Source organism: Podarcis raffonei, chromosome 6 (genome assembly GCF_027172205.1).
Source record: "Podarcis raffonei isolate rPodRaf1 chromosome 6, rPodRaf1.pri, whole genome shotgun sequence".
NCBI classification, from domain to species: Eukaryota; Metazoa; Chordata; class Lepidosauria; order Squamata; family Lacertidae; genus Podarcis; species Podarcis raffonei.
The window spans coordinates 60,544,753-60,557,298 of NC_070607.1; positions in this window are offsets into that span (position 1 = coordinate 60,544,753).

A 12,546-nucleotide genomic window follows, 5' to 3' on the forward strand; every position below is an offset into this window, starting at 1 on the left:
TGCTTCCTGCCTTTCACAATGCTCATTTGTCTTTCTCCCTTCAATGATATATCCATATCTTATGGGATACATGTCATTGTGACTACATGATCCTGAATTGGCTAGGAATAAATAAAAATTGGGGATTCCCCTCCCCTCCCCCGCTTTGCAAACAATTGTTTTACAAACAAGTGTAAAAAAATACCTGGAAGTCTGGAATGTGGGGTTTCCCCCTCCTGTAAATTTCACATATCAAACCTTATTAAAATTTGGCACAGTCCTGCAACCTCCTTCTTTATGAACTTTTGAAAAACTGCACTGCTTTGCAAATTTTTAGACAGAGCTTCCCAGCTAAATCCTACATTCCTTTACAGTAAGCCTCATTGAACTCAATAGGATTTTATATCTGAGTAGGCATGCATAGGACTGTCTACTCAGATTGTTAGTTCCCATAAAAACAACAAAAAAACCCACAGGAAATTTACAAGATATGTATTTAAAAGCAGGTACCAGTGTTCTGGGCACTTTCCTTGTCTTGGCTGACCCCTGAGGGGGAGAACTGAAACCCATTATGACCAGTTAGAAAGCCCATAGACTTATTCCAAGGTTGTATGAGTTGTAATCTGGTTAGCTGTTTTCAGTGCATGCATGGTTTTACTGGTATTATGTACTAAAGCTACTATAAGTATGCCCATTACTGCTGTAGATTGTTCATTGCTGCAACTTACACAGAGTGTCAGTTCCTTCTTAATACTGAGGAAGTTGTTGGCAATCCTGCTGACTCTCCTTTGATGAAAGTTGCTTCCTTCTGTGCATTGATTGAAGACATTAACCAGGTAGAATTTCAACAAGTAATGAAAAAAGCAACACCTGTCTTCAGACTAAAGCAAATCAGGATAACTTATTAGAATAGGCAACATTTCATTGAATAATGCATTACAGTTCAAATCAGAGGCTTATTGACAATTCACAGTTATTTTGATTTTCTCAGTTATCATATATGAAACATCTTAAACAGTTATCTCCTTAAATTTCATGTCACCTTTCAAATACTGCATATATATCAAGTAACAAATACTACTAATACTAAACTCCACTGAATGTCAGCCATGACCTCTCAAAAATCTAATCCTGAAATCTAATTAAATATTAAATGCAATTATAAAATAAAATACCAAAATAAAATAAAGCAAATATTGGAATGCATATATTCAGAGAATATGCAACTAATAATCAGTGTGAAAATTCGCAGGACAGAATCTTAGAAAACCCTTTTTGGAGTCTAATCAAGCAGCAATCCTTGAGTCCCTGATTACATACACTTCAGGTTACGTACGCTTCAGGTTACAGACTCCGCTAATCCAGAAATAGTACCTCCGGTTAAGAACTTTGCTTCAGGATGAGAACAGAAATCGTGCTGCAGCGGCGCGGTGGCAGCAGGAGGCCCCATTAGCTAAAGTGGTGCTTCAGGTTAAGAACAGTTTCAGGTTAAGAACGGACCTCCAGAACGAATTAAGTACTTAACCCGAGGTACCACAGTATGACTTTGTTAGCTTTGATTACTGAACTATTGCCAACTTTGGCACTATTGTGTAAACGGGAGAACAATATATTAGAATCCATATGTGTGAACATATGAGATGCATATATGTCATCATCAACAAAAGACATAGACACAAAGGAGACACATTCTGAATAAAGAAAAATTTTCAGTCCAATTGTATCCCTCTACTGAGTTCAACAGGAGTTATTTTCACCTCCATTTTTTAAGATTAATATTTTGTTGGAATTTGAGCACTTCTCCAAATAAGAGAACAGAATGTGCAAGGGACAGAAATCTTATACCAACAAGTTTCCAAGGACAAAGATTTACAAGAAAATCTGAAAAGTCTGCCAAATCAAACACACACCTCTTCTTCCTCCCACCCCCAGTTTAATCACTGAATGGCTTAGAGGAGATACCTTTGTATTTTGAAGAGACTGTGATCCATGTAAGAGACGGATGCTTGTGTGCCGATCTTGAGACTGCTGAAGAAGAAGAAACCCAAAAGTTCAGTACTATAAATTAATCCATCAAGATTTGTCTCTGTGACTAAGCTTCCCACACGAAATTCACTGCAATTCCAAACACGTATGAAGCCTTCTTCCACCAATACTCACAGTCATTTCCTTGATGTCTGCAAATCCCTTCCGCATTTCATACATATCCACAGATACCATGCAGTGCCCAAAGTGGAGTTGTTTGAGGCTGCTGGTAGGGATCAAACACAGCAGAAAGGCTGTGTGCAGAAGCAAGAGAATGTAGCCACCCTCCATTTCAGCACTGGGTAGAAAACATTCACTATTCAGCCAGGAGAGCTATTAATGGGAAATAAAAGACCTGTGAGGCAGCCCTACTTTGTACAGGTACATGCTGGTCTTTTAATAGGTCTGCAAGATGCTTGTTGAACAGTGGGGCTCATCTACATAATTCTGTTCAGTAGTATGTATACACCAACCTTATCTATATGATGAGCCGGAATGTATGGTAAATAGCTTGCAGCGCCTATATATTTCCCCATCTCTTGTTCCAGTACATGCATCTCTCTCACTTGAAAGCCATTCAGACCCAAGCCCTGCTCAACCACATACCTTACTGCTGGATGACGAGTCACCAACTCTCAGTCTAGCCTACCTCTCAGGGTTGTTGTGAAGATAAGTGTGTTGTGCTTAAGTGAATAAGAGGAGTCTGGAATGATTCAGCAATAGAGAAGCTATATGGCTTCCTTTTCACATAGATTCCTCATTCTGTAAACAGTTAATAAAGTTTATCTTATGTTTAAGGACCTCCTGGATTCTGCAAGTTATTACAGCACAACCTCCTCTGAGCTGCTTGCAATAAGGGTTTCAAGTCTCAAAAGCAGAAAGAAATACAATCAGGAAACATGAAAAACAGTATCAAGTTTTTTTTCTGAGGTAAAGAAAAGAAAAGATAACATAAAAACAGCAACATGAATCTTTGATTCAAAAAGGGTCCCACTGAAATGAATCAGTTGGTAGTTCTCAATAAACATATTAATGTTTAGCGTCTTCATGCACATCAATGTCCATTTTCCAGTCAAATTTGGATGAAGCCCTCAACACACACCACAACACCACACTTTTCATGGTGATTGTGTTTGCCACAGGTACCCTGGTAGTGTACCAGTGTTTCCTATGGCAAGTTTGTCCAGTGTGAAAGACAAGTGAACATGCTTATACAAGTTAAGATACAAGTCAGGGAGCTGCAGTCTAAACCAGGGTCCTTAATGTACATAATAGTGTTCATTGCATGGAACATCTCTTCACCTTTTTAGTATCTGATATTTTTTGAAACTATACAAAAGAAAAGACAAAAATGGACATAGAAGATCAGAAATGAATTTCTTTTTTTCTTTTTTTGTGGGGGGAGAATGCTCTTAAATTTTGAAGAATTAAAATCACTTTATAAAATGACCCTTTACCGTGAATAATCTAATTAACATACAACAAGATGCATATATTTCAGATAGCTATCTATCATTTATCTATCTAAATGCTGTATTGAATACTGTCTTTCTATCTGATATATCTATTATCTTATAAGTATTGTGAAAGTGCATGAAAACAGATCATAGAAATAGCTTACCGTGTTTTGAGATGCCTTCCCTGTTTATTGGTAATCATTGTGTACCTGTCCTTGAGATTGTCTTCCACTTATATACTGATAAGTGAAGATAATGAAATGCTTAGTAATCCCCTTTGGATTTCTCGCCTGATTATGTACAAGCTTACTCAGCCAAAACAGATTTCCTAGAACAGTGCACACATTTCTCACTGAGATGACTGGCATATAGTAAAGATGCCACCCCCACACAGATGTAGAAAATACATCAAGTACTCTTGATACATGCCTTTCAGCAGAATATTTGTTTACACTGCCAACTTTATTTCCAGATTAGCTTGACACAGGACTACTAGCCTTATATATACATGACAAATGTGTGCCAAAATGGCAATTTCAGTGGGCCCATCTGCAAATGCTACATATTTTATGGAGTAACCTCTCATCTATATCTCATTTTTTTGTGTGGGGGAAGAGATATGAGGTTAAAGAATGCACATAATATGAAGTTAGCCCTGTGGGAAAACAATCTGTTTTCAGTTCTGTGAAAATGGTCCAGGTGTTCAGAACATCTAACACAGGAACGGGGAACCTGAGGTCCTCCAAATGTTGAACTCCAACTCCCATCAGCCCCAGCCAGCAGGGCCAATGGTCAGGGGTGATAGGAATAATGTCTGGAGGGCCACAGGTTCCTCATTCCTGATCTAAGTGATAGATTTAGATATTCACCACAACATGGTCCTATTAGCAAAGATGCCAAAAACCTTGAGGTTGAAGTTTTTTTAAAAAAATTCTGAAAAGACTCTGGTGGTTAGGAATCAAGATAGAGTGTTCTCTAGAGGATTTGAATGCCTTTCACCCATATTTAGTCCTGTTTGGATAGCACACTTGTGTTGACTGAGCACAGATCCACACCATATATTTAATGTGCACACCCACTGCACATTAAAAGTGCATTTACTTCCCCCAAAGAATCTGGGAAACTATAGTTTCCTAAGGGTGATGGGAATTATAGCTCGGGGGGGCTGTTGTTCCTAAGTTTTTTTGAGGGAAGTTGTGTGCTTCAAGTGTGCATTAGATGTGCTTTAAATGTATAGTGTATATCTGCCCTGAGTGTGCATGGGGCATTTCACGCTGTATAGTCATCATAGCTTCTAAACAGGACTTGTGCATATGCACATTCCCTTTGACTATTATGGAGGAAGGGCCCACCATTCCAGATTCCCTTATTTCTTTCCTTCGCTTTCAGTCAAAACAAATATGTTGTCTGAACAGGACTGAACATCTATGTGTGTTTGCTATGTCCCTTTTAAAAGGTTCAATTCATTAATAACTGTCCCTAGTGGGCCTAATCAAAATGTGAAGGTTTCTTACACAACAATCCACAAACCAGTTAAGGCAAAGTACTTAGATTTAAGTTAAACTGTGCCACTGAAGCTATTGCACTAACACTTCTAGCCCCCAAACGTCTAGCACCTGTACTGGGACCTGTGTATGTATTTTTTGGATGCGGCTGGTGTTGCATGATCTTATCTTTTAAAGACTAGACTCTGATTTACTGTGCTAGCCCATCTGTGCTAGCCCATTGGCCTAACAGACCTTCCAAGTGTCCCCATTTTCCAAGAACATCCCTGATTTGTTGAAGCTGTCCCGGTTTCTGATTTAACCCCAAAATATCCCACTTTTCCTTAGGATGTCCCTATTTTCATTGGAGAAATGTTGGAGGGTATGGAGTTACCTGAACCCCGAGCCGTCTGAAGGCAATCCTGTATAGGGAAGTTTTTTCAATGTTTAATGTTTTATTATGTTTTTATATATGTTGGAAGCTGCCCAGAGTAGCTGGGAGAACCCAATAAGATGTTTGGGGTACAAATAGTAAAATTATCATTATGGAATGGGATGTCCCCATTTTCATCGGAGAAATGTTGGAGGGTATGGGCTAAGGGGAAGAAGGAAGGAAAGGGGGGAAGAATTTTGCCATATTCTCAGTAGTCTTGGTATCATTAGATACTTTAATCTCTGGGTTAAATGGCCGTGGGAAGAGGCTCTTGAGATAGAAGTAAGTGTTTTTTCAGTGTAGTAAACCAAACCTTCTGCATTTGGGAGCTATCCTGCTCAGTTTGCTGAGTGGGACCCTGTATGTCTGCCATAAAGTCCTATGCTAACACTGAGTTTCCTTTCTTAGCTTTCCTTTCTTTCTGAGAGCCAGTGTGGTGTAGTGGTTAAGAGCGGTAGTCTTGTAATCTGGGGAACCGGGTTCGCGTCTCTGCTCCTCCACATGCAGCTGCTGGGTGACCTTGGGTCAGTCACACTTCTTTGAAGTCTCTCAGCCCCACTCACCTCACAGAGTGTTTGTTGTGGGGGAGGAAGGGAAAGGAGAATATTAGCTGCTTTGAGACTCCTTAAAAGGGAGTGAAAGGTGGGATATCAAATCCAAACTCCTCCTCCTCCTCTTCTTCTTCTTCTTCTTCTTCTTCTTCTTCTTCTTCTTCTCCCCAAAAAGAAACACAGAGGGCTTGGTGCACATAGGGACTTAAGAATGGCAACAGCAACACTTATTTAGTTTCTATGTCTGCTACATGTTGTCACCATCCCTATTGTAAGGCAGCTCAGACAACTATCTCCCATCCCTGCTATGTTTATGCCCATGCTTTCATGTTATCATTGAATCTCTGCCCTGTGATCATAAAGTCCTCAGTAGTGATATATTTATATGATAAAGTTTTACAACATCCGAAATTAGTAACACCCTGATTTGATTTGTGTTACCTTTATCTTGTAACGAGCTTTTTGGTCGAACCCTGCAGTTGCCTCCCAGCTATATGCTGCAGGCTGTAATAAAGAAATGAACTACCGAGAAAAGAAATTAAGTATTTGGCTGTACTCAGCCTTCTTGCAACGAGACACACAGATAGAATGAGAAGTTCTTGGCTTGAGATGTCACCGACTTTTGGCACTGTTCCTAATGCTATGTCTTTAAGAAATGCATGGGAGGCAGAAATTTAATAGAAGGGGGTCCAGCCCCCCCCAAAGCTATTGGGAAAGCTTCACCAGCTAACTTTCTGCCTGTCATGCAGCCAGAAAAAGGGGGGGGGGGTTAACTTAGTCTTGGAAAAATCTTATGACTAATATTATATCAATTAGTGCCAATGGTGTACAAACGCAACAGCAGCAGATTGTAAATCATAAGTCATTGATAAGCCCTTCACTCCCTGCTTAGTGGTATTGAGTACTTTGAAAATGAATCAATATAACAGCGAACTCAGGGCCCCAATCCTGATAGAAACAGAACCAATATGGTGCTACTGAGAAACAAGAGCAAGTTATCAGCCTGCTTGGGAAAATCCCAGGGTTTGCAGAAGAAGAAATATTATTTTAAAGCCACCAAAAGAGGTCACCCCCCCACACACAAACAAACAAAAGCCCTATAAGCCATGGAATGTTGAATGTTGGTCGAGGAGGAAGGATATAAGAAATGCAGAAAGGAAAGAGGAGCGTGAGTTGACTTCCTTAAGTGTCTGACATTTTGTATGACTGGGTGGGTGGATGGATAGATGGCACAGCCTGTCGCAGGTCCCACTTTTTAATATATGTTTTTAAAAAGTATTGTTCCAGGCTTATCATTGTGGAGTCACCAAATCTTTATCCAATGGACTGGTTTTGAAAAATCTACTGACAGGCTTTAGTAGACAGTACTAGCAAGAGTGGGAACCTTGGATTTTGTGGCTGACTGCAGCCCCCCAGGCCTCTGTCTCCAATCCTCAGGACTCTCGCTAGGTCATGCCCCTTCTCAGGCTACAACCCACCCCTCCCTAGTTATGCTCCATGTCCTCCATGAGTGTTTTTGACTGAATGGAATGTGCCCTTGACTAAGATAATGTCTCTTCCTTGCCTGAATGAAGGATGAAGAGATGTGGGTGTGCATTGTGGGCAGATGTAAAAAAAAAAATTAAAAAATTATTGACTTTTGCATGGCTGGAATGCAGCTTACAGTAAGAAGATAAGAGCCACAGCTGTTTCTGTACACACTTTTGTCTCTGGCCCTGCCCACAACTGGTGTGTGGCCCATGGCAGCATCTCTATGAATGAATGTGGCCCTTGGGGTGGAAAATGTTTTCTATCCCTTTCTGTAGCTTGTTTCTTTCCTTGACCCTGGACATGAAAGGGAACCAAGGGTCTTGAGAAAACCATTCCCAAATAAACAATTTGTAGGAATGGCTGCACACTATGGGATATATGTTTTCTCAGATTTGCAGCTCAAACTGCTGATACAATTTTAATTGCTTAATCACCTTTCTTTTAACTAATGACCCAATGAATTAATTGGCTAAATTTAAATACTTTTGCAAATACCAAAACCTCAGGTTTGACTAGACTGTAGAGAGACAACTTTGTCTAGCAATTAAGAGCTTTGCTCTCACAGAAGGACGAATCGTCATCCTACAAAGAAGGCGATGGTGAAAGCATTATGGAGCTGCCACTGAGGAAACGCTGAATTTTATGACATGACTTTTACCTTCCCACCTTTGTCAAATGAAAATAATTGCTATGTTAGGTAGAAATTTTACTGGATGAGTTCATTTGAAAACAGGCTGACAATGCAAAAAAAAATTAAATTCCTGACACGGAGAGAAGTGGTGAGGAAAACTTTGCTTCCTTAATCCCCTGTGTCTATCAACCTTCTGAAAACACACTGTTATAAGGTCTGAGGCATTTGGCTTCTCTCAAGAGTGACTCTGGAAAGGTTATCTACAATTTTATTTTATTTTATTTATTTTTATTTTTATTTTATTTGGGGTTACCATATTTTGTTTCTGGCTGGGTTCTGTGCCTTTAACAGCAGCATATCAATCAGAAGTTCAGCACATGACACTTTTCCTACTATAGCAGTTGTGGGGAACCTGTACCTGCCACATATTGTGGACAACTTGCATCATCCCACCCTGAGGCTGATGGAAATTGGAGTCCAACAGTATCAAGAGGGCCAAAGGTTAGCCACCCCTGCACTATAGCATGTGCATGCCAGGAAAAGCTTCATCTGTTGAATTTCTGCTTGTACTCAACACACATATTGTTGTCAAAGGTACAGGATCCCTCTCAAGCAAAACCTTGACAGCTCTGATTCTCTCATCACCAAATATGCAGATGCATCTTTACATATAGACATTAATAACCCATAACTTTAATAGTGTGTCGTATAAATCTATTGTAAATACTGAAAACTGGTGATTGCAAGGAGGAAGGAAGATAGTTACACTAACTCTCAGGAAAATTACATTTTATTTTTATTTTTATTTATTCAACTTATACCCTATACCCAGACGTCTCAGGGCAGTTCACAACAAGACTACAACATATAAAATCAAACCAAAAGCAGAAACCCAATAACCTTCACCCCCCCCAAAGCCACATTCTAAAAGGGTGTTGGATGTTAATAAGATCAACCAAAGGCCTGGTTAAAAAGGAACGTGCTTGCCTGGCGCCTAAAGGTATATGATGGAATTAATTATTCCTTCTTGCCATCACAATAACAGCATACAAGTGATTGGACATCTGGGTGGCAAGGAGGGGGTTGGAGGATTGTTGGTGGGTCAGGGTTTGTGGGTGGGGTGGGTAGGAAAGGGAAAGGCCATTGCAATGCTCATTTTGTATTGGAGGTGAGCATTACAAGCTCCCAGGGCTCAGAGTTCCAAACCTGGAAAAACAAGTCTTAGCGATATTTCTGGCTTTATGATGTAGGAACTGGCAGCTGACTCCATGGGGAGGTAGAAATGGGAATCCCATTTCTCTTTCCTTTTATTTCTGGCCCTGCTTCTCTCAGGGGATGCAGACACTTCAGATGCCACTCTGCCAACTGTGATCTCAATGCCAGAAACAGCTTCACATGCTAAATGTCTTTGGCAGGCAGCAATTGAAGGCAACACAGCCAAGTCAGAAAAGTTGGCAACCCTTAGCAGAAATCGAGACAAATTTATTGGTGAAGCAGATTTCAGGCTTGAAAGGGGGGTGGGGGAAGCAGCCGTCGTGGTGAAATCATAATCCCATTAAGTTTTTGTTCTGATAGTTTACATAATGGCACATCCAGAATGAACAGTAGCAGAGTGAAACTTCAAATTGCTCATAATGTGATTGATTGAGGCTTTGCAACATACTTTAATTGTGCTGGCTCTGAGAGCTAGGGACAACTGCACCCCATGTAATACGTAGCAGATGAAATCAATATTGCTTTGTGCTATTTATTTGTACTGCCATGAGAGTAAGTGTAGGAGTTTATAGCTGCAGGGTTTAAGCAGTACTGGGAAATGTACGTGGCTTAGGATCATGTACTTTATTTATTGCTGCCTTGCAGAATTCCTGTGAAACTCTGCCTTGCACATTCTCACATACACATAACCATAAGGTTTGAACATATTGATGGTATCAGATATCACACCATTCACTCTAGCTATACAACCCAGGCCTTCAGGGACGAGGGGATTTTTTGGGGGTGGGTGGGTGTTATCATGAGTGCTTATAAGCCTTTCATGGTAAAAACTTCCAGAGGGGACAACTGTCATAGGAAATTGTCCAAGGGTCCAATTGTCCAAGGGCCCAATTGTCATAGCACCTTCAAGACTAAAGCTGCAGTCCTAATCCCATATAACCTATTTATGAGAAGACACCGTTAGAAGTGTATCCTATCACATTTGTTGTGGCTTACTGCTTTCATGAACTAGAACCCACTTCCTTATATAATGCTTCATGCATCAGAAGTAAGGGATTCCAGTCCACAAAAGCTTGTGCCATAATTTAAGTGTGTTAGCATTGAATGTGCTGCAGGACTCATTGTTTTTTGCTCACATCAACATCCAAAAGAGCTACTTTGGTATATACAAGGGAAAAAGTGAAAAATGGGATGCCCGTCCTGGGCCCATTGTTGTTCAACATCTTTATAAATGACGTGGACAAAGGAATTGAAGGGGTGTTCATCAAATTAGCAGATGACACCAAACTTGTAGGGGGAGCAAAAGCCACAGAAGACAGAATTGGGATTCAAAATGACCTTAGCAGATTGGAGAGCTGAGCCCAAACTAACAAAATGAATTTCAATAGGGACCAACATAAGGTGCTACACTTAGGCAGGAATAACCAGCTGTACAAATATAGGATGGGGAACACCTGGCTTGTCAGTAGTACATGTGAAAAGGATCTAGGGGTCTTAGTAGACTACAAATTTAACCTGATTCAACAGTGTGACACAGCAGCAAAAAAACAACCCCCCCAAAAAAAACTAATGCTGTTTTAGGCTGCATGAACAGAAGGATAGTGTCCAATTCAAGGGAAGTGATAGTTCTGCTTTATTCTGCCTTGGTCAGACCACACCTGGATTATTGTGTCCAATTCCGGGTGTCACAATGTAAGAGGGATATGTAAAGCTAGAACATGTTCAGAGGGGGGGGGCTACCATGATGGTCAAGGGTCTGGAAACCTTAAGAGGAACGATTGAGGGAGTTGAGTTTGCTTAGCCTGGAAAAGAGACATGATAGTCATCTTCAAATATCTAAAGGGCTGCCACACAAAGATGGAACAAGCTTGTTTTCTCCTGCTCTGGAGGATAGGATTTGAACCAACGGATTCAAGTTACAAGAAAGGAGATTCCAACTAACTTTCTGACAGTAAGACTGTTTGATAGTGGAATGGTCTCCCTCGGGAGGTTGTAGACTCTCCTTCCTTGAAGGTTTTAAAGCAGAGGTTCGATGGCCACTTGTGATGGATGCTTTAGTTGAGATTCATACATTGCAGAAGGTTAGACTAGATGACCCTCAGGATTCCTTCCAAACTCTACAATTCCATGATTCTTTGATTCTGAGGGGGTTTTACCCAGTGGGAATGTTGAGCGTACACACATCAGCTGGCCTTCATGCTATGCTAGAAATTGCTTTTCAAACTTTCCTCAGTTACAAAAATTAATTTTGCATAGTTCTTTGAATACAAACAGTTGTCTTTAACCAGAAATGCCAGTACTGAAGCCTTCCTAGAAACCGTATCTGAGCAGTCAAGGGACAGAATGCAAAGACTACTTTATTGGGTTTTTAAATAGTGTTACACACTATGCCAATCTCTAAGTTGTGTGAGATTCCAGTAGTACCAGGAATGCTTATCAGAGCCTGTGTTTCCTTTTGGACAATGAGGCACAGCAGAGACTGTGGTGTCTTTATAATATATGGTTTATTTACACATATATACCACCTGAGTCTAGATCAGTGTTTCCCAAAATTGGGTCTCCAGCTGTCTTTGGTTCACAACTCCCATCATGCCTAGCTAGCTAGTCAGGGATGGTGGGAATTGTAGTCCAAAAACAGTTGGAGACCCAAGTTTGGGAAACACTGGTCTAGATGGATTGGTTCTGCAGCATCACTTCCTGTCCTTCTCATGACTGCAGCCTTGCAGCCCAGCAGCAAATCAGTCTTGTCACTCTAACCCCTAACTTCCTCCTGCCAGCTTGCAGCACACTGTTGCCTCAGCTTTCATTGTCTCTGCCTTTTCTAACTCAGGCCCCATCCTTTTGATGTGCTAATGGCTCATTATTCCCAGGCCATTACCTCAAAGGAAATTAGTCAGACTCCATTACCTTTCAACTAGGATTAAGAGATACCCAATATACAATTTAAGAAGTCTGTCCAGAATAATTAGCTTTCACACCTGCTAATTAAATGACTAGAAGTATCTGGTACACAGGTTAAAAACATGCATAGATCTATCTTAAACACACATAAACACACATCTTAAACACACATAAATTATAACCTTGACCAAACCCAGGCATGTAGCACTCACAAACAATATACTGTGCTGCTGAAAGTGAGAATTCAAATCATGAAGGGTTTTCACAAATATTTTGCCCCCTGATGGCACTGCACTTACACTGAAATTAGAAATGGTTGAACATTCAGCACAGTCCCAAT